This window comes from Sinohyriopsis cumingii, chromosome 8 (assembly GCF_028554795.1).
Source record: "Sinohyriopsis cumingii isolate HCF-2022 chromosome 8, ASM2855479v2, whole genome shotgun sequence".
Lineage (NCBI taxonomy): Eukaryota > Metazoa > Mollusca > Bivalvia > Unionida > Unionidae > Sinohyriopsis > Sinohyriopsis cumingii.
Window position 1 is genome coordinate 110631955 of NC_142968.1, and position 27383 is coordinate 110659337.

Here is a 27383-nt window from a genome sequence, read left to right on the forward strand (position 1 = left end):
CTGGAATTTTTGCAGTTTTCCATCTAGTCCGATTATTTTCCTATTGCATGCAAATGATGTAGTTTTGCTCCTATGCTTACCTTGTCATGTTCCCGTCCATTGCTATTAGTTATACTCATGAGGGCTGTTAAAAGCTAAATACAATTATAAAAGTATCAAAGCACTAAGTGTAAAAGATCGGAATTCAATAAACATTGATATATAGCACTTGATGTGACACCTCGAGCACCCTTACGCTCTGAAGGGTTTCAAATGTCAGGGGTCATTCGGAATCAAAGGTCTACAGTTAGAAACGGTTTATACGCTCCAATATGGTAGACGTTTTTGGTATATTATATTTAAGGTTTTATATACTATCAAAACATAAAATATTATTGCATATTGTTTTTTCCTTGTGGTTTTTCTGACGCATTCGAACTAGATTAATCACTGAATTTTCTTTACCCAAAATGATCTCGGGCAAAGAGCGAAGGGACACAACTCTTATATGACCTGGGGGAAAGCGTAGACAGGTCCATATTGACCACTCTCAGAATGTATTCATGTATTCATGTGACCCTGGGTCATCGAATCCAAAACGAGGCTAAGCTATGCACCAGCTTCATTTTACATCGCAACCATGGCTGCTACAATTGATACTGGGAAAGAAAAAACTCGTGACGAATATAGTTCTGTTCCGTTGTGCAATGGTAATGCTAGAATTCACATAGATTTAAGCTTCCACCATATCCCATCAGTGAAGAAGACGGAGCTTCTTAGAAAATAGATTGTTGCAATACGTCGTGATGATGGCCGAATTTTAAGGTAAGAAACTGAATAATTGTTGGTGTGTTTGTATTTTCTTGCAACTGAATGATGTAATAAAGAGAATCCAAGGGAAAATATGTACTGACGATGAAGCAAATGACTGTATGTAAGTGTGTTAGGTTTCTAAAAATGTTACCCCTAGTCGCAGTCCACAAAACGGGGTCATCGAAAACTGGGCGTATCTCCATGCAGCGCATTCATATCAGAGATTATGAATTGAGTAGGAGTAGTAATTACAGAAAGGTAAACTTTATAATCTCGTTGAAAACATAAATAGAAACAGAAGAATGAAAATGACCACGAAAGAGAAGAGAGACAGCACCAGTACAATGAAAATGATGAGAGGACAAGTTGAATGAAATTACGAGAGAGAGAGAGAGAGAGAGAGAGAGAGAGAGGACGTGACTGTATAAGAATTAATAAAACTGTTCATAAAACATACGGATGTGAGTAAACGTAAAGGAAAATGCATACTTAAATCAGAGGCCATTGAAATTCTATCATTGTATTAAGTTAATGTCAGAATCCCCTCACCCAAAAAAGGGACATATATATATATATATATATATATATATATATATATATATATATATATATATATATATATATATATATATATGTGTGTGTGTGTGTGTGTGTGTGTGTGTGTGTGTGATTTTTTCCTCTCTTTTTTCTTGCATATTCTGGCATTTTTATTTCCAGTGATATAATTTCAATGGTCTGTGATGAAATAATTGCTTTTTTGACAACTAACTCTTGCAATTAACACATGGTTTATTTTTTCTTTTGTTAGATTGTCATAAATACGGTTGTCTGTTCTAGACACTTTAAGCAACAGGACTATTGATGGACGCCCAACATACGTTGCTTAAAACCCGATACTATTTCATCAATCTTGGACAAGTCGATCTGCCTAGCTTAGCCTCGTTTTCGCGATACATTAATATTCATGGCACCATGTATATTGGTGTCAGGATAATGTGACGGCGGGACATCGTGCTACATGTGTGCGGCATGATGTCCCAGTGCTAGACATCACTATAAACTGCCACACTCCAGACATCGTGTCAATATGACTGAAAAATTGTTAAAGCTACGTTAAAAATCGAAATCCAAATCACACACACACACACACACACACACACACATTTCCCTCTCAATATGCCTAGTTAAGTCGAAGTAACTGGGACATATAAGAAAAATTTCCGGTTTATCATTCATCATGGCATTAAATGCAGAAAATAGCTCTGTGTTTATGAATATAATGACTTTGTCCTAAATAGTTAGTTATTTATTATCCTTACTACAAGGCAGCGAGGAAAATGAAACCGAGATCTATTCTGGAACTTAAGCTGGCACTGTGGAAATGGTGCGACGTTTTACTGTGAAGTAATAGGCCTAGCGTAACGAGATATTTTACTGGTGTGACGTATTACTATGAAGTAATAGGCCTAGCGTGACGGGTTATTTTACTGGTGTGACGTATTACTGTGAAGTAATAGGCCCTGCGTGACGATATATTTTACTGATCGATTAATGAAATCCATTGTTTCCATTTATTATGGCTCAACAAAGAAACAGTGATACACAGTAGCACGTGATTAAAACCCGTACTACGTCTGTGGAAAATGTGTAACATACAAGAAGTAGATACAGTAAATCCAACCCTCGACTGCACAACGCTTATTTAAAGATAATTCCGATAATCAGCAAGTCAGTTATTCAACAGCGATATGACTCGTTATTTTTGGTTTTGAATAGCTGACCAGTGTTCTGAAAAGCGCAAATCTAATGCTGGTCCGGATCAGCTCAAGTGCTGGAGGCGGGTTCCAAAATTTCAAAGGCACCTTAACTTGCCTGGAAAGGGGACCGAAGCAAAATTATATGTGTCTATTTACTCAGAGTGTGCATAAGAATAAAACGATGTTAACATTTCAAGTGTTAAGTGACTATAGGTGTGTGTGTGTGTGTGTGTGTGTAAATTATTTTCTTAGCGGTGAGGTCCGAATAACTGGACCCGTCCATAAAGATCCGGCCCAATAATGTATTCACAACCATAATCTGTGTACCTATGTTCTAAACATCGGATTATGACCTATACTGTATTACTTGTAAAAACTTATTTCCTTTTATGTATTTTAAGTCTTGTGTACAATTTTGCGGCCTAGTGGTACACACACACACACACACACACACACACTTTTGCCAATTTATTCTGCTAAGCACAGACTCACAATGACATCATGCAAAAGACAATACATTATTTCTGCCCCATCGCATAATTTATTTTAGCCTGCAAATAACAAAATGAAAATATTTTGTTCAAGGACAAACGCAACCCATGCAATACCTTTGTGGTTAACTAGAATTGAAGTAATCAATAAAGCTGAAAAGAGGCAGAGTTTTTGCACTTACCGTACACGACGTTACACGGGAAGTGTTAAAACGACAGCTCAGCACGTGGTATGTAAACGTGCTCGGATGAATTGGCTCACAGGGGAGGTATCATTGTCGTCAAAAGACCAGCCGCACCTAAAATAAAATCATTCATATGTAGCAATCGTTTGGCACTGAAACTCATTGTCTAGGATAAAGCTTGAGTGAAGCAGCATTATGTACCGCAGAAAATTAACAATAATAGGAGTTCATTGAGACAGATGTAATCGATGGAATAAAAGACAAAGTGCAGATTAGTCCGCACAAGTTAAACCTACTTAGTAAGGCTCACAATTCGGTATATAATTCTTTTCATAGCGAAGATAAAAAAACAAACTGAAACTCCCACACTCCTCTTTATAGTTCTCTCTCTCTCTCTCTCTCTCTCTCTCATTTTGTGAGGCGCCTTCGAAATCGAGTAGATGCACACGATATTTTACCTAAAATGTTACAGCCAGTGACTGAAGAACTTTTATTAAGTACTAGTAGATGGGTCTTTGGGGATGAAATTAACCATTGTATTTGTAACTTCTTAACGCAGTGACTTACCATACTGCCTGACCGATCCGGTGGCCTAGTGATTAGATCCTCCACCTCGGATTCGGTAGGTCGTGGGTTAGATTCCCGGCCGAGTCATACCAAACACTTACAAAAATGGTACTAACAGCTGCCTCACTTGGCGCTCAGCATTAAGAGGTTAGTGTTAGGACTGTTCGGCCTGGTGTCAGGATAATGTGACTGGGTGGGACACCACGCTACATGTCTGCGGCATGATTCCCCAATGCTAGACATCACTATAAACTTTCACACTGCCGACATCGTAGCGATATGATTGACATTTTTTTAAAGCTACGTTAAAAATCCAGATAACACACACACACACACACACATCCCATACCGCCTACTGCCTTCGTTCTGGTTACGGTAACAGACAGATAAAAAATACCATCAAACTTATTTTGGATCAGGAACCTTCTAGTTATCCTTGATAAAAGACAAGGCGTCCATTATATTCCCAACGTATGTCTTAAAACTCAAATGAAGTCATCACTCAAGTCCAGACGCTATAAGTGATATATATCATTAGTTAGCCCGAATCGTCTCTAACGTATTATTAGATACTCCCCTTTTCCCAAAGAAACTGTTCTTCCGTAGCATTGTTTCTTGGGGCTTAGTGCCCAAGATGAAAAGAATGGTACAGTACTCCACCAGACGAAATAGTACGATCACAATTCCAAAGGAAGAGGGTTAAAACTGAGTTATTACATCACTAGATGCCATGTAAAGTCATATAGCGTCCGAGCGTTGCTATAGTACCCAGTGGAACAGGTAGAATTCCTGTAAGTTACGTATAGCATCCCGTAGTCAAAAGAAAATGCATAATTTCCACACAAAAATATAACATTGACGAGGAAATACTGACCTCTCATTTGGATTTACTTGAAATTACTTTGTTAGAGAAATGAGACTGACGAAGAGTTAAAAGCAAAACCCTATGGTTCTATGCAGGAAAGGAAAAACAATAATGATTTGATAAAGGCTTTTGCGTCCTTAGTTTGGAGAATGAACGTATGTTAATGTTCTGAGAGAGAGAGAGAGAGAGAGGATTCCTCTATAAATGGTAATTTAACATGTAACTATCAAAAAGTGATCAAAAGTATTCTGTTTCAACTTGGCAAATTCATACTCAAGTTTCAGATATATGATTTCCTTAGTCTGATTCTAAATTACTTTTCATGTCATATGAGCTTCAACAAAGATTCCATTACTTCTGCTGCTACCAAAGTTCTCTGGTTCGGCCAGAATTAGGTATGTGAGAAAGCATGTCAGCAGCTTTTCGTGTGTCGGTGGTGCTTTCCGGGATTTTCCCGTGTTCTTCCTCCACTATTTATACTGGCCGCCAAGCATAGCCTATCTTGTGCTGAAACATGGCGTTAAACCCTACAACAACAACAACAACCAAGGCTTCAAGTTCAGTAATAAAGTTTTGTTTGTATCACAGGATTATTGTATGGTACTTCTGGACTAGTACACATCATTTTAATATCATCAATAAAGCTAAATTATGGAGAAGTTAGGAACGGCAATGGATAATTAATCATGGCTTTATTTAAAGAGATCTTATGGCTAGATTAAGTGTTTACAAATTAATTGCTCTCTTGGTGAGAGATAAGTGGCGTTTCAAATAGGAATAATAGACAAAAATGCGCAAGCTAGCAAAGGTAATATAGCATAATTAAATGTTCTACACCTTGAAAGCCATATCCAAACTATCGTCTTTCAGGAAACCACATACACATGTACATACAAAGTTATTTTCTTATCTTCCATCATTTACACTTAAGCTCACCAAAATATGTTTTATCTCACCACAAGTGAACTTCTGATAAATTACCAATTTCACGAGATCAGACGTTTCTTGATAGGATGTAAATTGCGTAGAACATGATAAACAACAGGGTGCCAGAGCTATCGAAACCGGTATAAACGAAAAAGACACCCGAGAGATCAAGAGACAGATAGATCATCCCTGATGACAACAAAATTATATCAACCGATACTTATCTAAAAGCAAATTCACTAGGAAAGGTATACCTGAGTACGTCGGAAACTATATTAAACGTTTCTACTGTTTCAAAATGTATTAGGCATTAGATATCACGCATGGTCTTTGCTTAATTCTCAGTTTACTATCTGCTAATTGAAGGAGATTAATTTGAATATTGAAGGTTTTTGTAGCACGTTTTACACGATGTATTTGAGAAAATGTACCTACCTTGTTTTCGATCAGACCTTGATTGACGCGAAGTAAATTTAGCAAATGATTGAAAATCACGCAGTCGTACATAGCTCGAAGTTATTATTTTTTTTAGGTCCGTATTTCAGAGAGAGAGAGAGAGAGAGAGATAGAGAGAGCGTTGTTTTTCTTAAACCCATTTCTCGTTGTAAAAGAGACACTTAAACTACGCATATATCAAACAGGAACTATCTCTAAAATTCTTATCCTGGCATTCTTTAGTCATTTCAATTGATTGTTTTCTTAATCCATTTGGGCAATTTGCAACTTTTATAGAAAAGCGTTGAAACGTTCATTCAGAAAAATTACTTCTGTCGAATGAGTATGCTTTGAGGGAAGATAGGAGCGGATAGGTTAATAAAATTCCAGCTCGAGCATAGTTCATCGTAGTTTGAGTTAGCTTTGAAGCTGTTGTCAATCACAAATAATTAGCGAAACATTTTGAAGCGAATTTAAATCGCTATCCAAACAAAGCAATTCAAATATCTGTTGCGATATTAGCAATTCATAAGGAAAAGCGTAACTTAATTTTGAGAGATATCTCGCAATGCGCATCGTTTCGATTCCTTAAGACATCAGCCATACTGCCAAACTGTTCCGTCATTGTGAGGTTACTCTCCACGTGTAGCGAGATAATGCAGGATTTGATACTGTGTGTGTTTGTGTGTTATTTGGATTTTTAACGTAGCTTTAGCAACTTTTCAGTCATATCGCTACGATGCCTGCAGTGTGGCAGTTTATAGTGATGTCTTAAACTGGGGAGTCATGCCGCACACATGTAGCACGATGTCCCACCCAGTGGTTGGAACCCGCGACCTCCGCATCCGAAGCGGACGCTCTAACCCCTAGGTCACCGGAGCGGTGATTTGATACTGAGGAAGAATTATTCCATGTCAACGATAATTTCTCCTAAGGTAGGTACCAACTATCAATTTTCTTACTCCATGCTCTTGAAAAAAGTCACTTTCTGAGATAATACTTGACAAAATACTCAAATACATTTAAAAAAAAAATTACTGATATAAATAAAATTATAAATAATCTTGACAATAATATCTTGTATTGGAGCGTTGAGCGGAGGTGTGAACAAACCATTATTTATTGAAAACCGTACAAAAAGAAACAGCACCAAATAGTATCCGAAATTCTAGGAAGGCGTTCCTCATGAAATGAAATAATTTATTCAACTACTAAGGACTTAAACACATACAACGTGTTTCTAATTAAACATTGGTGAGTTCTATCAAGACACCTGTCATATAATTAAACTTAATTGTCCTCCATTATTTGACAGAGGGTACTGGCAAAGAGATAACATGCGGATTAGTTTAAGGTACCATCCAATGCGACCATACATACATACATACATACATACCCACAGATGGTTGTGAAAACAAATAATACATGAAGCGTTGGGTATAATTTACCCCTGATCCATTGATCTCGAAATGAGACAGACAGAGAGACAGATAGACAGGCATACAGACATACAGAGTTGTGTTGTGGAAAATTGTGATTAGTATATTAAAGACTGCCGTCGTCTTTCGTTTCTTGTCTTATACTTAGCTTTTGATTTCGCGTATAATTTTCATGTTTTGAGTTTTAAACCAAAACGTATCATATACTGTCTCTTAACGTACCCTTCCTGATAATCTTTTTTAAATAAATTAGTTACTGTTTAAAAGGAAAATATTTCATGTCTACAACAATAGATTAACTGACAGCTATATCCTGTACATGTTAAACATATCTAACATGTTAAAATGTTAAGCGTTTGATTACCTACACCGGTTTTCGAGAGAGTCGTCGGTAAAACCTGTCGTCCGCATTGGAAACACATTGAGCCGTTAGTTAAAAATAATATATTACAGAAGTTGTAACTCTAACTGGTATGCGAACACCACTCGAATATTGATGATAAATAGTTTCAATTAATGCGTAATCTGCAATGGAGAAATGTGAATTACACTGCAATATTGAAAAATTTCGTAAAGTGTTGATCGCAAAATCTAGTTCAACCTGTTATGCAAAGAATAACACACCGAAACACTTCTGTCTACTTCCGCTTTGTTTCAAACCGACATTATGAAAATAAATTGAAATATATTAAAATTAAAATGGCATTTAAAATGTTGGTATAAAGCAAATTGATATACCAATACTATTGGTATTTCAAATTGTGATCCGCACATGGCGCAGTAATAAGAATATGTAAACATTCTTTCAACTGCAGGCCTAAAGATCAATGATGAATTTCTACTCATTCATTAATCATAAATGACACATGTCAATAACGATAAAAAAATATTAATAGTCCCTGTTTTCTAAATTAAATTTAAATTGTACACAATTTCATCGGAATCCTTTTTTTTTTTCCATTCGTCTCTCCCATCTCGTGCGTAGAGGACGAAATAAGCAAAACTCTGGAGTGAGAGAGAAAAACATATTGTGCTGGATGAAAACATTAAAACTGAACTTGTACCAAGTAACCTACAGTAACCTGGTTCGTCGGAACGGTATGTTTACGCTTTCCTTGGGATCAATCTACAGTGTTCATATTATCAATGATACATAGTTGCAATACCAATCGAAACTAGGCCTATATGTTCAATTTGTCGGTTACAACTTACAAGCCACATATACTGTAGCGCATTTAATGCTATATAGTTGTTGTTTCTTAATCCTATTATCTGTTCTAAAAATCGATTATAAATTATTAAATATAAAAATATCCAAATGGTCGCCCCTCCCCCGCATCATCGTAGCTAGATACAAGCGAAGATCCATGAAAATACACAGGTTGGGGATTTTCTCTTGTGTCATACGATCACGTCTCTGGACCTATGAATGATGGTAAAGTTTAGTCAAACCATCCAAGGAGGGGGGGGGGAGGGAGACAGAGAGCGAACTTTTTATACTGTTTAGAAATGTTAATTAAAGCAGAATAATGACTTAGATGAACTTTCAACATATTAAAATATTTTAGTTACCTCTTGTTGGTTTCTCATTTCCCTTAGTTTCTTTTCCACGCTAATTTCCATACGCCAGTACGTGAATGCCTGACAGTTCTGGTTTAGTGTACAATCTAACCGTGTTTGTAGTACACTACTTTCTTCATAAATTTTTTTTTTTTTAAAAACCCAACATATTTCGTGTTTAAATCATGAGTGTTTCTTATATTGATTTAATAAATGTGAATAAAAATAGAAACTCCAAAACAAAACAATCAGCGTATCAATTTGCATATGTGATTGTGAACAAGAAGAATCGTAGAACTACATTTTGTAGCGGACACACTCGGAGGATGTGAGGAGTTCATTCACTCGGTCAATAAACACTTGCCCGGAGCATATTGACACTAAATTCAAAGTGCAAATATGTGTATTTGTATGTGATAATAATAAAAATATATGTATAGTATGTTTGCTGTATAAATGTTATACCACTCGTATACATTTTTAATTAAAAGGAAACTCGGCAAGCCTCGTTTCCTTTTAATTAGAAATGTATATATCTCGTGGTATATATATATATATATATATATATATATATATATATATATATATATATATATATATATATATATATATATATATATATTCAAGAATGGCGCAAAGTATCGCCATCTTAAATATCTTGATTTAAACCATTTTCTAACATTTTTGTGTCTCTTTGAGGGCAATGAATGCACAAAGTTTACATCCATGCATAATTGCAAAGATACATACATACATACATACATACATATATACCTCCCTACATACATACATACAAACATACATACATACATACACACATACTGACGTTCTTACGTAGTACGTACATTCATATGTTATTGTTTCAATAAATATGGTATTTTGCAAATGTGATGGATATTTCCCCAGTGCCCGTTTGTTATAGCCAGGATGTAACGGCTAGTTGGGTTCTGTATTTTAACCCTTGTATTACAAAAGATGGAAATGCTGATGATAATATATGACTAAATACGTCTTTTGGCTTGTTGGAAAACGAAAACATGACAACAGATAGGAGCCTAAAAGTAAAGTATGCCATACTCGTATAATTTAAATTAAGTTTTCTAATTTAAAAAAAATAAAAAAATAAAAAATAAAAAAACATTTGTGACTGCAATGTGCTTCTTGTCATCAATCTGATAATCTAAGAAGTACGGATGCACTAAAACATGATAATGCTTTCAACCGACCGGTTACCATAGTGAAGACAAGTCATATACCATATGATCTGTCATTGTAGACATAACTCATTAGACTTCGCTATCTTGGCCGATTTCTACGTTTAATGATTTTGATAATGCAACTAAATCATTCCAATGGACTGGTAATTGAGCAAATGTACATGTACGATTGCTTAATTAGTGAGTTATCAACCCAGTTGTCACTCTCAACATCCAACGAATAACCGATATTCCACCTTTGGTCAACAACAGAAACACATTGACGGCTAAATTTGTTTCCTGTAGGTCTTAGACTTGCAAGCCATTCCTGTGAGATCCAGTTGTAAGACGATCGTACTTTGGATATTCCGCTGCACGATACTTAAGAAACAATTTACTTAGAAGCTCGTCGTAATGGTCGAGTTGAATCCACATCATCTAATAGTGTCATTGGGACGGTGAGATGACTTGTTATACCGTTTGCTTTGCCAAACTTTGCGTTAATAATAGATGACGTCTAACATGTTATAGGGTGGCCGAGTGGTATACGGCGCTCGCCTTCACATATCACTGACATCTAAACTCAGTACGTGTAGATTCGAGTCTCGGACTCGACCAACATGGGGAATATATATACATATATATATATCAGCCGCCATGTATAAGGCGCAATGGCATTAAGCCCACCATCACAAGTTACTGCCTGTGTAGAAACAGCGTCAATGTTATCTAGTTGATAGATCAAGTAAAAATACTTACGGAAATGAATGTATCACGTACATACATACATACATACATACATACATACATACATACATACATATATACATACATATATGCATACATGCATACATGTACGTGTGAGAGCATTAGACAAACGGAAAAGGTATAACAATAATTCCCAATAACTTTTCTTCTCTCGTTTTGAATGCCTTTCAATGAACCACGTCATGAATTAGAGTTGCGGTACAAAAGGGTAGAGAAATATTAGTAATCTTCTAAACAATAGCTACTTTTCATACAAAACTACTTGTCATACAAAACTACTTGTCATACATAGCTACTTGTCATACGTAGCTACTTGTTATACACAGCTATTTGTCATACATAGCTACTTGTCATACATAGCTACTTGTCATACATAGCTACTTGTCATGCACAGCTATTTGTCATACATAGCTACTTGTCATACATAACATCTTGTCATACATAGCTATTTGTCATACATAACTACTTGTCATACATAGCTACTTGTCATACATAACTACTTGTCATACACAGCTACTTCTCATACATAGCTACTTGTCATGCATAGCTATTTGTCATACATAGATACTTGTCATACATAGCTACTTGTCATACATAGCTATTTGTCATACATAACTACTTGTCATACATAGCTACTTGTCATACGTAGCTACTTGTTATACACAGCTATTTGTCATACATAGCTATTTGTCATACATAACTACTTGTCATACATAGCTACTTGTCATACGTAGCTACTTGTTATACACAGCTATTTATCATACATAACTACTTGTCATACATAGCTACTTGCCATACATAGCTACTTTTCATACATAACTACTTGTCATACATAACTACTTGTCATACATAGCTACTTGTCATACATAGCTACTTTCATACATAACTACTTGTCATACATAACTACTTGTCATACATAGCTACTTGCCATACATAACTACTTGTCATACATAGCTACTTCTCATACATAGCTACTTGTCATGCATAGCTATTTGTCATACATAGATACTTGTCATACATAGCTACTTGTCATGCATAGCTACTTGTCATACATAGTTACTTTTCATACATAGTTACTTGTCATACACAGCTATTTGTCATACATAGCTACTTGCCATACATAACTTCTTGTCATACATAGCTACTTGTCATACATAGCTACTGGTCATACACAGCTACTTTTCATACATAACTACTTGTCATACATAGCTACTTGCCATACATAACTTCTTGTCATACATAGCTACTTGTCATACATAGCTACTGGTCATACACAGCTACTTTTCATACATAGCTACTTGTCACTCCCATCATGGAAAAATCATCTTTATAATTAACTTTCAGACACTCTGGTACGTGCGCAGTGAATACACAAATAAGTAGAGTTTTAACCCAGTAAACGTGTAAGTGATAAGAAACGTTCGCATAGTGTGACTTTTGTGAAGTCTATCAAGGATGTAATTATACAGATAAATCTCAAGACTCTGTGAGAACCAGAATTGTAATATTAAGCAGCAAGGGGTAATTCTTCAACTCAGAGAAAGTCAAACCGTAACTTCCCGTTAATTCGGTTCCAAATTCCCCAACATAGACATCATGTTTCCTGGAACTTTTGTCTTTCATCAAAGTATCAAATATGCGTTTGACCTTACACTGCGTGGAATATGTTACAGGAGTGAGTGGATGAGCTAGGCCGAACTTAAGAAAAAGAGTTGCAAGATTTTTTTTATATCCACGTTTAACCTTGTATTGTATAAGAGTCTTGAACGAATTCCTTACTAGGTTATTTTATTATATACTAAATTGTTAAGCTTTAGATTAATTTATTGCAATTATCCATATATTTTATAATAACAAAGTATATAATGATATATTCTATAGATGAAACTCAACATTTTCTCATAATTTAAAATAATTTCATTTTAGTTTTTCTATCAGCAGAGGCAATCTTGATTAAGGGGGAGCAATCTACGCTGGACAATACAGGTATGCATTTTAATTATATGATGCAATTGCTCGCAGTTCGGTTTTATTTGTTGGCATAGATTGGCTAAGACTATACGCAACAAGTACCGGTTGACCTGGTCGTATTTGAAGCGCTATTATAAACGCTCTTTTCACAAATTTTCGATGTCAATCTGAGCAATAGAACCTTTAAAAACTGTCAAAAACTGTTTGTAAAATTATTGACCTCTATAATAACACTTTAAATACCATCATATTATCTGATAAGTGCTAGGTACCATTATCAACGTCTTGTTTAAACTTGACAACATTAATTTTACAAATTTTGAAAACTTACAAATGTAATAACATCCGGGTTGTGACGTAGGTTGCTTGCTCTCATAATTATCAGCAAAACGACCATTTATTGTCGTAAATCTACAATAAATAAGAAGTATGCATATTGGAAATTCACATTAATACCAGTGGAGTGTGAAAATAGGTCACTGGGGAATTTTTTTGTACACAATGAGTGTAATCATCCATATTCAATACACCATCATGCTTTGTAACTGTACACGCAAACTAGGTTAAAGGCAAAATCCTAACGCCTCTGCCAACCGCAAAATATATCTCGGAAACTTTGTACTAATCAATGTTCACAGTCGAGACAAATCTGCAGGACCAAATCATCGCATAAAACAGTGCTAAAACGCACGTGTTACTTACTACCGTTTGCATGTAAAGACCCTATTCTGTTGTTTCCCTACAGGTAGCCATGCTTCACCGAAATAATATCTTTAATACACTTTTCAGGCTTTACGTCCTGGTCAGCTATAATATCAGAAGATTGTTTATATGGTTCCATAAACTTTCTTGAAAAACATTTTACCACAAATAAAATATTTTAAAAATGAGAAAAAGCGTGCTGTTAAAAACAGCTTCATATATATATATATATATATATATATATATATATATATATATATATATATATATATATATATATATATATATTTCAATTAATGCATATGAATGGAATAATTGAAAGTAAATGACAGCAAATATGTCACACTATAATTCGACTGTTACTTTTGATCTAGTCATGCAACGCACAAACTATGGTAAACGCTGCAGGATTTTTTTTCTTGCAAACCTTACTCCAGCTGTAACTGTAATTACCGTTGATTTTGCTGAAAATTTGCTCTTTGTATCATCCTGTGAATGATATCATATTGATTTTGCAGAGATCTCTCTGGGCCTGTTGGATATCTTGCTTCCCAAGAGGCAGACTGTGAAAACAATACCGCAGATAGGTCTTAATTCATACTGTCGTTGGCTCTCTATGCCAACATATCTAACCACTGCACTACATTAGTTATAAGACTTATTACGACTCCATGGTTTTAAAATTAGTAATAGAAAAATCGAGAAGCACAATCATTGTAAAATACAACATATAATTTATTTTACCTAAAATACAAAGTGAAAATATAAGAAAGAGTTTACGGTATTGCGAAATAAATCCCATATAATCATAGAATTAGATACGAGTCCAAATTATTAAAGTTTAGAATACACTTTAGTGGAAATTCAAATTAAATACGCCGCTGGAAGTGTTGATGTGTCTTTGTTGACCCGTGTTGTGGTGATGTGATCCAAGAATATATCTTTGTTTGAAATTTCACTATAAATTCAAGTCTCTATTTCCAAAGATGTTATTTTTGAAGAGCACGTTGTATTTTCTTTGAATAATAATCTGTATTTACTGTGAACAACAATTTGAAAAAAAATAAAATTCCAGGCCAAAAGAGGTAACGGACACAACAATAACACAATTAACTCTGCTAAAATCGTTAATTATGAATGAATATTTTTTAGAAAAATACGATTATATAATCTTCTAGTTGACCTCGGGTCACGATAAGCATTCTTTTAAAATAACTAATGGAAAAGATTCTTCTAGAGGGACCATAATATTGAAAAATGAAATCTTAGTTATATTTAGAAGTCTGTTACTAAAATTAAAATATAAAATGTAGCAAACAACAAGTAGACCCTGCAGTTCATGGGAGTGTCCCAAGTTTTAGATCAGATGGAGATAAACATATTGTTTACGAACACAGAATCAGTGATACAGGTCAGGTAGATCATTAACATTCATTTGGGACATGGTCAAGTCCAAAATACAATTATCCATAGCATATAATGCAAATAAAACAATAAAAACTAACAAACAAAATGCAAATTAAATATACATAACATACCCAAATGAGAGATCGTGTTTAAGGCAACCGGCCGTCTCGTTAGTAATACTCCTTTGATTAGTCACATCCTCTTCGAGCCCTTTATCTTGGGATGATAAGTATGTTAGAAATCCGTCGAATCGATAATTAAATTCAGGTTTAATTAGAGTATAATTTGTTTTCCCAGCTTATTTTGTGTATGATTAATTATTACACATCACACACAGACACATATTTATTCTCGACAAACTATCTGGAACGCATATTACCACTGATATTTATAGTAAACCAATTAATACACATAATTATCTCACTTTTAAGTCCTGTAAAGCAACACATAAAAATGAACATTCTGTGTAAGCTTGCATCAAGAGGGATAACAATTTGAAGGAACAAACATACACAAGAACTGGGACTGGCAGAGTTACAGCAATTACCCAGAGGAAATTATCAATCAATGAATACTCAAAGTGAAACAAAATGGACCAATCGAGGGAAAATTCCGTGAAAACATAAACCCATGTTCAAATGGAATCCCTTTAATTGCAACCTATAATCCACGGAATACAAATATACCGATGGTACTCATATGTGAACAATTTCTCAAACGTAGTGATAAAATGAAACAAAAATGTCTTGGAAAAAAGAAATCTTATTGAGAGTATGAGACAACCCAAAAATATGAAACAAATTCTCACCAGATCTAAATTTAACCTCGATGAAAGAGAGGCCCGAGTAACCAAATGTACGAATAGATGCAAAACTTGTTCAAATATAAAAGATGGAAACTCAATAAAATTTAAAAATGGTGAGTTGTTTAAAGTTCAAAAAGACATGAATTGCAGTTCAAGAAATGTGATTTATGCATTGATATGTGTCAGGTGTGACGTTTATTTACTTAAGTCAGACGTTAAATGAACTAAGAAAGCGAATGACAGTGCATAGACAGCAAACAAAAAAAGCAAACAAAAATAGTACAATTTGTCTTATTAAAAGTCCATAAACATATCCATAACTGTTCAGGAGGAATTTTCAAAGTATTTCCCTTATATAAATTATTAACTAATAATTAATCTTTAATTGAAGAAAAGGAACTTTGTTTCATACGTACTCTACACCCAGACCTTAATAGCTCGAACTAATTATTAATACAAATTAGCACATGATTATTGATACGTTGTATCAACACACTGATACATTTTCATATCATAATGACAGAATAACTTTTTATTGTTTTAATTTGCACGAATCACATTTTACACTCTAGCAATGCATTGATGTACATTCATGATATTTCAACATTACAAATTTGATTTTGTATGCAAGTGTGATATATAGAAATAAGGAAGTAGTTAGTTTCTCGCCATGTAAACAATAACGTAATTAATTTTATAATGACGTTAAATTGTTTTTACCCCAAACAATATTGTGAAGGAATGATGTATTCACCTGAAGAGCATCAATAACAATCGTTGGAATAAAGCATGGATATCTTTCTGATCTTCTTTACATTATTTAATTTTTGCATGTATTATCTGATACATGAACATATTCGTTTGTCATACACACACACAGATATATATATATATATATATATATATATATATATATATATATATATATATATATATATATATATATATATATATATATATATGAAAAACGAATATGTTCTTGTGTATATAAACACACACACACACACACACATATGCAATATCTTTTCTCGAAATGTTTAAATTCCTTTCATGGGACAGTCAGTCAATTAGGGAATATGAAACATTTTGTACAATATGGCTGTACTTTCTCATAACCAGACAAGAATGACATTCAGGCATGCAAATCCATGTACAATTATCTTACTCCTTAACAACTGTCAGCCCCAATCACTGAACTGAATTTAATCCTAATTGCATAGTTTCGCTGCATGCCCTACAACTGTTCAAGCGCGGGAAATTCGCTTGTAGATCGTAACAATAGAGCTTCTACGAAACTGTCCAGAGACTATTTCGAGTATTCATTTCCTGGGTGCTATACTTGATTGTTTTCTATTGACGCCATACTGAACTTTGCAAAGCTATGGGGTATTGCAGCAACTCTTGTTACAATGTTCTCTCGTTCCCGAATCTTTGCTTGGTTGTTTTTGGTGCTTTATGACGCAGCAACACGTGACGGATGTATTGTATTCACGTAAAGTGACTTGGACCGGGATACACCACTGCAGCCTTCCTGAGATGATACGATAGTTATGATCCATACTATTCAGGTTGCGAGTTCGGCGCACAAACCGCTCAATTACACTGGACAACAAATTTTTACAAAAGTCATGTTACTGAAATAAAATTAGTCAATTCTTATCAATTTTTATGTGCTGAACACGAATATGACAGTCAAATTGCAAAATTGGCTCTAGTTTTTTTGTAATCTGCAAGAAATTAATGTTTACATAACGAAATGCATTCCAATAGTAAAAGGTCAACTGTAATAGCCTACCTATAAAAAATCAAGTCATTGACTACATCTTAGATTTCTTCGCCTGTCTCTTGTACAGCTGTTCGGGAGCATCTCTGAGGAGTGTCCAGCAGTAGTCAGCCAGCATTGTAGTGGACCATTTTCCCTGGTATCTTTGTTCCATTGTTGCGATATCTTGATGAAAACGTTCGCCGTGTTCATCACTAACAATACCACAGTTGCTAGGAAAGAAATCCAAATGGGAATGAAGGAAGTGAATCTTTAGAGACATATTGCAGCCAAGTTTCTTATACTTCATCAACATGTCTTCTACTAGTTCCTTATAGTTTTCTGCCCTAACATTTCCGAGGAAGTTTGTAGAAACTAGGCGAAAAGCATTCCATACTTGTTTCGCGTCACCTTCCAGCAAGTTGTTGAACCGGTCATCTTTGAAAAGCTCTCGAATCTGAGGACCCACAAAAACTCCCTCTTTAATCTTTGCTTCGCTGAGTCGAGGGAATTTTTCATGCAGGTATCGGAATGCTGGCAAAGTCCAGTCAATGGCTTTCACGAAGTTCTTCATCAAACCTAGTTTGATGTGAAGGGGTGGTAGCAAGATTTTCTGAGCCTCAACCAGAGCTGGGTGTTGGATATTCTTCTCTCCAATGGCTACATTCTGCCTGTGAGTCCATTCCTTCCTCATGTAGTGCATTTCCCTTGCTCGGCTATCCCACTCGCATAAGAAACACATGTATTTTGTATATCCTTGCTGCAGTCCCATTAAAAGGGCAACTACCTTCAAATCACCACAGAGGTGCCAGCTGTACTTGTTATACTCAATGGAATTCAGTAGCTGCCTTAAGTTATCGTATGTCTCTTTCATGTGGACAGCATACGCTACTGGAATAGATGGAAGAATGTTTCCATTGTGCAAAAGCACAGCCTTGAGACTCAGTTTCGAAGAGTCCACAAATAGTCTCCATTCTTGTGGGTCATGAGTGATTTTTAAAGCATTCATGAGGCCCTCAATATCGGAACAGAATATCAGATTACTTTCCTTTCTGAAGAAAGGCTCCAATTGCTGGTGGCGCTTTCGATATGCAGTAATTGTGACATCTTCTTCTAGAAGATTCCATTGTTGGAGTCTTGATCCTAGCAATTCTGCCTTGTTCTTTGATAAGTCCAAATCACGAATCAGGTCATTTAGTTCTTCCTGTGTTATTCTGTGTGGGGTTGATGATGCACCACAGTGAAAATCTGGATCACTGCATGCTGATGGACCAGGAGAAGAACAGGTCGACTCACCTTTGTCTTCGTCAGATGAATCAAGAGAATATTCTGCTGGAGGTTCTGGAATAGGAAGTCCCTCACCATGTGGAACTGGTCTCAATGCAGACGGAATGTTTGGGTAGACTATTCTCGACTTCTTTCGCTTCGTTATTCCGCCGGAAAGAGGAGGAACCAAGCAGAAGTAACAGTCATTTAGGTGGTTGCTTGGCTCTCTCCACACCATTGGGACTGCAAACGGCATTGATGACCTTTTGCAATTCAACCACTGTGAAAGCTGTGTTGTACATGTAGCACAGCATATATGCGGAGCCCAAGGCTTGTCTTGGTCACCAACCTTGCATCCGAAGTAAAGATGATATGCCTTCTTCACTTGAGAATTGATACTTTTCTTCTGGTTGGCAAATGTCACTTCCCCACAAATATAGCAAAAATTGTCCGCGGTATTAACACACTTTCGAGGCATTACTGTTCTTTATTGTACGTAAATGGATAAAATAATAAGTTTTATGTAACAGTAGCTTGAACTGTCTCGCACAACGTCTAAAATATTTTAAATGCTGAACCTATCTGATTGGGCTTTATATAGTACACTGCTTACGTCAGCTTCAGCAGCCGCCTGGCATTAGTATAATAGGCCTACACATGTATAGTACACTGCTGACGTCAACTTACTTCAGCAGCCGCATGGCATTAGTATTGCATTGCATCAGAAAATGATGCAATCAACTGTGGATGATGTGAGCATGATGGTATTATGCAATGTTACATCATTATTCCGGATGTTGCTGCAGTCCTACTGGAGAAATTTACACAGTGAAACATAGAAAATGAGGTATATGAATATCTTCAAAACGAGAGCCAATACAAATTTTTCACGGTTATATTCGTGTTCGGTACACCAAAATACTACAGATTAGGGCCTTTTCAAGTCAGTAATGATTTCACTGTTGACCAGTGTTACCGTGTCTTCTGATATTGGATCGTTTTAGTTTTTGGTGCTGTAAGCTGTACACGCACGCACGCACGAACGCACACACACCCACACACATACATACATACTTAGGTGGAATGATATGTGATTCCCACTCCATATAGTGTTCTGGTGGTTATCGTTATCTTTGAGATGATCGACCACAGTTTTATTGCCGGGGTCGAGTAAGCAACAAAATAAAATATGTAATTAATGAATGGAATAATAAAGATCTGAGCAGAGATATTGAATATTATCAAAGAGTCGGTATAGTTTTCCTATAGTATGTGCAGTTACATATTATTAATATTACTACACGTTAATGTATCACTTTAAGTGATTCTGATAATCCAAATAAGACCATGAAATTCTTGTGCAGTATCCTCGTTAATGACTGGCTGCGATCGTGGAAAACCTTTTAATCCCGCTTTTTGGAAACTTTTTGTTTTCATTTAACATTTTTGGCCGCCATTTTTCGATTCGTCTCCCAAAAGGGAATTGGGGACAAATGGTCTCGTCTGTTTCAATATGGCCAATTTACCGCCACAGGGGTTTGTTATGTCATGGATAACATATCATAACATGAAAAATGTCACAACCCCCGAGGCAAGAACAGTAATAGCAAGTAAAACTTCGGTTATTGCTCAGATTATAGCGGGGGGTGGGGATGGAGGGCGGTCTTTCTCTAGCATGGTGAACTGACAGAAGTAAATAAATAAACTCACCTTTTTAACAGAAGAATGTAAACATAGTCCGGTCTCTCCAGATGACAGAACTGTATGTTGTGGTTAACAACATATTTACGCGGTAAATATGCGATGCAAATCTGACTCAAAAAGATATTTGTTTACGTCTTCTGCACAGTCTAATGTTCCAAATCAAATGCTGCAAATATCCGGTCACAACTACATTATAATACACATGTGTAATCTGCATCCGGTAATCTTCTTTTCACACAAATACTGCAACAATGTAATGTTTAGTAGTCATGTAGAATTTCAAGGTAAACAATGGTACTATGTTCGTTAGGCCAACTCAAACCGGTACTGTGCACCGTATCATACAATATGACATCACAGGCAATGGACATTTTGTGTTGAAAAAAGTTTGTCATCTTGTAAAATGTTCTGTTTAGTTGGCTGGAAGCTTATTCTTTGATTTATAGTTAGCAAAAAATGTATATTTTACTTTTACTGTTTCATCTTCGTTGGGACTATTTTTACACACAATAAATGAAAGGTACAACGTCTGTCAGAATGAACTAAATTATTCATTCTTCTTTCTATCTAAATAATTTCTACAGAAATAAAACTATGCGATAAAAATAATTTCAAATGGGTAATGATTTAATATTAAATTTATGAAACTCCTTAAATAATGTCCACCTTTTGCTTGTCAAGGCTCCTCTATGAACAACACGAAGCTTTATATAAAATATAACAATTAAATAAATTACATAAATAAAATGAAATTGAACATGGCATTTGAATGTCTCACTTTGTCTTAGATATCGAGTTACAAAACGTATGCGAAATTTAATTAGCTCTTCTGTTCCACCGATAAAACAAATTTCATCGTGTAATTGGGTGACTGATCGAAGTCAAATTGCCAGCATGTCATCACGATTTGGTTGCTTTTGGTCTTTTCTAAAAAACTGTTTGTGATAGATCGGTGTCGCCATATTTTTCCTGTAACTCAAAATAAGACCATATCTTCTCTAAAGTGCTAAATGTTGGAACCAGCTGCTGTGGTGGAAATATTGGATCTCAGATAGGAACCAATTCGGTTTAGAAGAAAGTAAATATTTTAGAAGATTTTTAGTGATAACATCGCGTCATCCGTCGAGTGGGGAGTTGTGATAAGAAGATTTTCAAGACAGCCGTCGTGGAAACAATATTGGATATACGACTGACACCTTTTCGTTTAGGACCAATTGGGTATCACACCAAGTATGTTTTCTTGATGATGTGATGTTTTGGTTTCAACGCCATTTCTCAGCGCAAGATAGGCTGTTCACGGCGGTCAGTATAGCAGGTGGTGGAAACCACAGTAAGAACCACCGGCCCACGTTAAGCTACTGACAAGCTTTCTCATCTATCCGCACGTTGGCCGAACAAGAAACTCGAACCCGCAGAGATCGGTAAAAGCAAACGCTTTAGGCCACTAAGCCACCAAGGACCCCTGTATATTTCGTAAAACGCCATGTTGATATAGCAAACCATTTGGAAGGATCAGACATAATATTTTCAAGGGCTAGTCTTTTTAATTTAGGACCAACTAAATCTCTTGTTAAACTCTTGTGATGAAACGAAATGAGAAAATAATTCTTTATTTAAGAGAAGTAGAGAAAGCAAAATTTGAATGCTGGCCTCATGCTGGGCCTCAAAATATCAAAACAGCATTACACTATGCTGATATGACCTTCCATTCAGAAGACGCTGTAATAACAGGCATTACAAGCTGGCCACTGCGGAGGCCATTTTAGTCATTCGACATTAGATCGACACCATTTTGATTTAGGACTAACGAGACATATTAAGATATCACGGCTGAAAACCCCATGTCAATGTGACTTTTGAAAACCCCATATCAATGTGACTTTTGAAAACCACATGTGAATGTGACTTTACTTTTAGGAGGCATAGCGATAATAAGATTTTCAATATGGTTGTTTTTTGGCAGCCATTTCGGACACCAAATCTGCACCGTTTTTATTTAGTACCAATTAGAAATCATAACAACACTTGTAGCAAAATCTCATGATTGTACCACCGTTATGGCCATAATGTACGTCATGTTGGATCCAGTTTTATCTAGAATTAACTAGAGATCATAAAAAATCTTTCTTTAAAAAAATCCCACAAAAAAACCCTCATGTTGATATGTCCATCCGTTCACAAGGAGTAGCGATAATAAACGATTCAAGATGGCCGCCGCAGCATATGTACCATGAGCACCTTTTCCATTTCAGACCATCTGGACCATGGGATGAAAGCGTGTCTAGAGTTTCATGGTAATCTTCCAAGTAGTTTAATAGGAGTAACGATAAGAAATATCGCAAACGGATGGACAGACGACGGACCCAAAACCATCCAATAAGCTCTTCGGCTATACGAACAGTGGAGCGAAAATGATGATTTACGATAAAATGATCTATTAAAATTTGCTTAGGCCACAATACTGACATCTTCTTCGAAAATATTTGAATCGGATCATATATCGCAAATACCAACGACAAACTGTATATCCGTTTGCAACGATTTAATTTATTTGAAAATGTACCATTATCAGGACCACATCTGCAGTGACCCAGTTGTCAGAATCAGCGAGTTATATCAGATGTCAGCATTGAAACTAATACTTCTAGAATGATAGGGATAGATATCCAAATTTAACTTTGACGGAAATAATAAAAATATTGAGAACTGTAATTTGCCAGGAATGTAGTATAAAGAACCAAGTATGGAGCTGGAACCAGGTTTGAAAAAAAAGGGGTTTAAAGATAAATTAAAGAAGTAACTAAAGTGCGAATGACTTGTGCAGATTCAACCGTATATATGAACAAACAATGTAAGACGTTCTACAAGAGACCCTCGAAGAGACTGGTGTCTACCGGCTGAAAATAATTTCCAGAAATTCAAAATACGACCATTTCTTCGTTTCAACAGCGCAGTGTCGAAACCATCTTTGACATTCTGCAGCAATAACATGATTTAATTTTCGGATTAGCTGCTATGATGTACATATAGGAGAACAACTTGGCACCAATTTCATTTACGACCAACAAGGCATCTTAAGAAGTAATCTGGTGAAAAACCTCATTTGATATGACTCTCCGTTTTGGAGCGATAATGACCAGATTGTCAAAATGGACACGGAGGCCCATATTGGTTATTAGATTGGCATCATTTTTAATAAGTACCAACCTGACATCGTCAGAAGTCTTTTGGTGAAAGCACAATGTCGATATGACCAGATAACGGGGAGAAGTAGTTATAATAAAATTCTATAGACAGCCATTATGGCAATCATATTAGAAATATTTTCATTTATGACCAACTAGACATGTCTTGCAGTGACAGGACATTGGTGTTATGGCCATTCCATCCACTTCATTTAGGAGAAATATAGTGAAAACAAGATTTTCAAGATGCGACTTTGGCTGGGTTTTTCAATGTCTGAATGGCCCCATTAGAACTATCATTAGATGCTGTTCAGAAAGAAATCGATGTTGATCCGACCAGCTATTCAGAAGGAGTGGTGATAACTCTATTTTAAGATGGACACTGTGACAGCTATAGTTGACATTAAATAGGCAACAGATTCGTCTGTTATCAACAAGACATTATTGTAAGTCATTTAGTGAAATCCCCATCCTGATATGGCATTCCATTTATAATACATTGCAATAACAAGATGTTCAAGATGGCCACTATAGCGGCCATATTGGCTAACAGGTCAGCAGAATTATTATCTTTATCAAGTAGACATCATGATAAATCTTCTAGTAAAAACCCAATTTCAATATGACCTTCCATCCAGGATAAGTAGCGATAAAACGATTTTCAGGATGGCCACTGCGGCGGACACATTAAAAATCAGATAGGACACATTGTTATTAAGGACCAGCTAGACGTTATAAAAGTCTTGCAGTGAAAACCCCAAGTTGATATGAATATACATTCAGTAGAAGTAGTGATACGAATTTCAAGATGGCCAGTGTGTCAGCCATACTGGATGTCTGAGTGACATTGTTTTCATTCAGGACCAAGAAGACCACGTGATCAATGTGTGTTTAAAGTTTCATTGAAATCCTCGAAATAGTTTAGGAGGAGTTCCAATACTAAACTTGTGCTAAGGGACGGATGACGCATTACGGACCATCACATAAGATTTTCTGGTCTTTGATGAGCAGATCGCTGTAGTCTGACTAAGACAAATGTAGAACAAGCATTATACCACCATAATTTGGTAGGATTGTGCAAGTATAGACGCAATATGAACATCGTTTGAGTCGATATGGCTTATACGATATAGCATAATGTTTATAGGACGAAAATAAAAATAAAATTTAAGGTCCCTAAGTTTTAAACGTGCGCATTGATAATTACACTGGACAACAAATTTTTACAAAAGTCATGTTACTGAAATAAAATTAGTCAATTCTTATCAATTTTTATGTGCTGAACACGAATATGACAGTCAAATTGCAAAATTGGCTCTAGTTTTTTTGTAATCTGCAAGAAATTAATGTTTACATAACGAAATGCATTCCAATAGTAAAAGGTCAACTGTAATAGCCTACCTATAAAAAATCAAGTCATTGACTACATCTTAGATTTCTTCGCCTATCTCTTGTACAGCTGTTCGGGAGCATCTCTGAGGAGTGTCCAGCAGTAGTCAGCCAGCATTGTAGTGGACCATTTTCCCTGGTATCTTTGTTCCATTGTTGCGATATCTTGATGAAAACGTTCGCCGTGTTCATCACTAACAATACCACAGTTGCTAGGAAAGAAATCCAACTGGGAATGAAGGAAGTGAATCTTTAGAGACATATTGCAGCCAAGTTTCTTATGCTTCATCAACATGTCTTCTACTAGTTCCTTATAGTTTTCTGCCCTAACATTTCCGAGGAAGTTTGTAGAAACTAGGCGAAAAGCATTCCATGCTTGTTTCGCGTCACCTTCCAGCAAGTTGTTGAACCGGTCATCTTTGAAAAGCTCTCGAATCTGAGGACCCACAAAAACTCCCTCTTTAATCTTTGCTTCGCTGAGTCGAGGGAATTTTTCATGCAGGTATCGGAATGCTGGCAAAGTCCGGTCAATGGCTTTCACGAAGTTCTTCATCAAACCTAGTTTGATGTGAAGGGGTGGTAGCAAGATTTTCTGAGCCTCAACCAGAGCTGGGTGTTGGATATTCTTCTCTCCAATGGCTACATTCTGCCTGTGAGTCCATTCCTTCCTCATGTAGTGCATTTCCCTTGCTCGGCTATCCCACTCGCATAAGAAACACATGTATTTTGTATATCCTTGCTGCAGTCCCATTAAAAGGGCAACTACCTTCAAATCACCACAGAGGTGCCAGCTGTACTTGTTATACTCAATGGAATTCAGTAGCTGCCTTAAGTTATCGTATGTCTCTTTCATGTGGACAGCATACGCTACTGGAATAGATGGAAGAATGTTTCCATTGTGCAAAAGCACAGCCTTGAGACTCAGTTTCGAAGAGTCCACAAATAGTCTCCATTCTTGTGGGTCATGAGTGATTTTTAAAGCATTCATGAGGCCCTCAATATCGGAACAGAATATCAGATTACTTTCCTTTCTGAAGAAAGGCTCCAATTGCTGGTGGCGCTTTCGATATGCAGTAATTGTGACATCTTCTTCTAGAAGATTCCATTGTTGGAGTCTTGATCCTAGCAATTCTGCCTTGTTCTTTGATAAGTCCAAATCACGAATCAGGTCATTTAGTTCTTCCTGTGTTATTCTGTGTGGGGTTGATGATGCACCACAGTGAAAATCTGGATCACTACATGCTGATGGACCAGGAGAAGAACAGGTCAACTCACCTTTGTCTTCGTCAGATGAATCAAGAGAATATTCTGCTGGAGGTTCTGGAATAGGAAGTCCCTCACCATGTGGAACTGGTCTCAATGCAGACGGAATGTTTGGGTAGACTATTCTCGACTTCTTTCGCTTCGTTATTCCGCCGGAAAGAGGAGGAACCAAGCAGAAGTAACAGTCATTTAGGTGGTTGCTTGGCTCTCTCCACACCATTGGGACTGCAAACGGCATTGATGACCTTTTGCAATTCAACCACTGTGAAATCTGTGTTGTAAATGTAGCACAGCATATATGCGGAGCCCAAGGCTTGTCTTGGTAACACACCTTGCATCCGAAGTAAAGATGATATGCCTTCTTCACTTGAGAATTGATACTTTTCTTCTGGTTGACAAATGTCACTTCCCCACAAATATAGCAAAAATTGTCCGCGGTATTAACACACTTTCGAGGCATTACTGTTCTTTATTGTACGTAAATGGATAAAATAATAAGTTTTATGTAACAGTAGCTTGAACTGTCTCGCACAACGTCTAAAATATTTTAAATGCTGAACCTATCTGATTGGGCTTTATATAGTACACTGCTTACGTCAGCTTCAGCAGCCGCCTGGCATTAGTATAATAGGCCTACACATGTATAGTACACTGCTGACGTCAACTTACTTCAGCAGCCGCATGGCATTAGTATTGCATTGCATCAGAAAATGATGCAATCAACTGTGGATGATGTGAGCATGATGGTATTATGCAATGTTACATCATTATTCCGGATGTTGCTGCAGTCCTACTGGAGAAATTTACACAGTGAAACATAGAAAATGAGGTATATGAATATCTTCAAAACGAGAGCCAATACAAATTTTTCACGGTTATATTCGTGTTCGGCACACCAAAATACTACAGATTAGGGCCTTTTCAAGTCAGTAATGATTTCACTGTTG

At 36.2% G+C, this 27383-nt stretch overlaps 1 long non-coding RNA gene across 2 annotated transcripts in view; it reads right to left on the reverse strand.

Moving 5' to 3' along the window:
* Positions 1 to 27383, reverse strand: part of LOC149794369 (uncharacterized) — a 221050-nt gene that overhangs the window by 178459 nt on the left and 15208 nt on the right. Inside the window, exons 1-2 of one of the 2 annotated variants that reach the window (XR_016422623.1) lie at positions 20606 to 20736; positions 3223 to 3339 (exon numbers count right to left, since the gene is read on the reverse strand). This is a non-coding gene — a long non-coding RNA (uncharacterized LOC149794369). Of the gene's footprint in view, positions 1 to 3222; positions 3340 to 20605; positions 20737 to 27383 lie in introns of those variants that run through there. The other variant, XR_016422624.1, reaches the window with a different exon arrangement.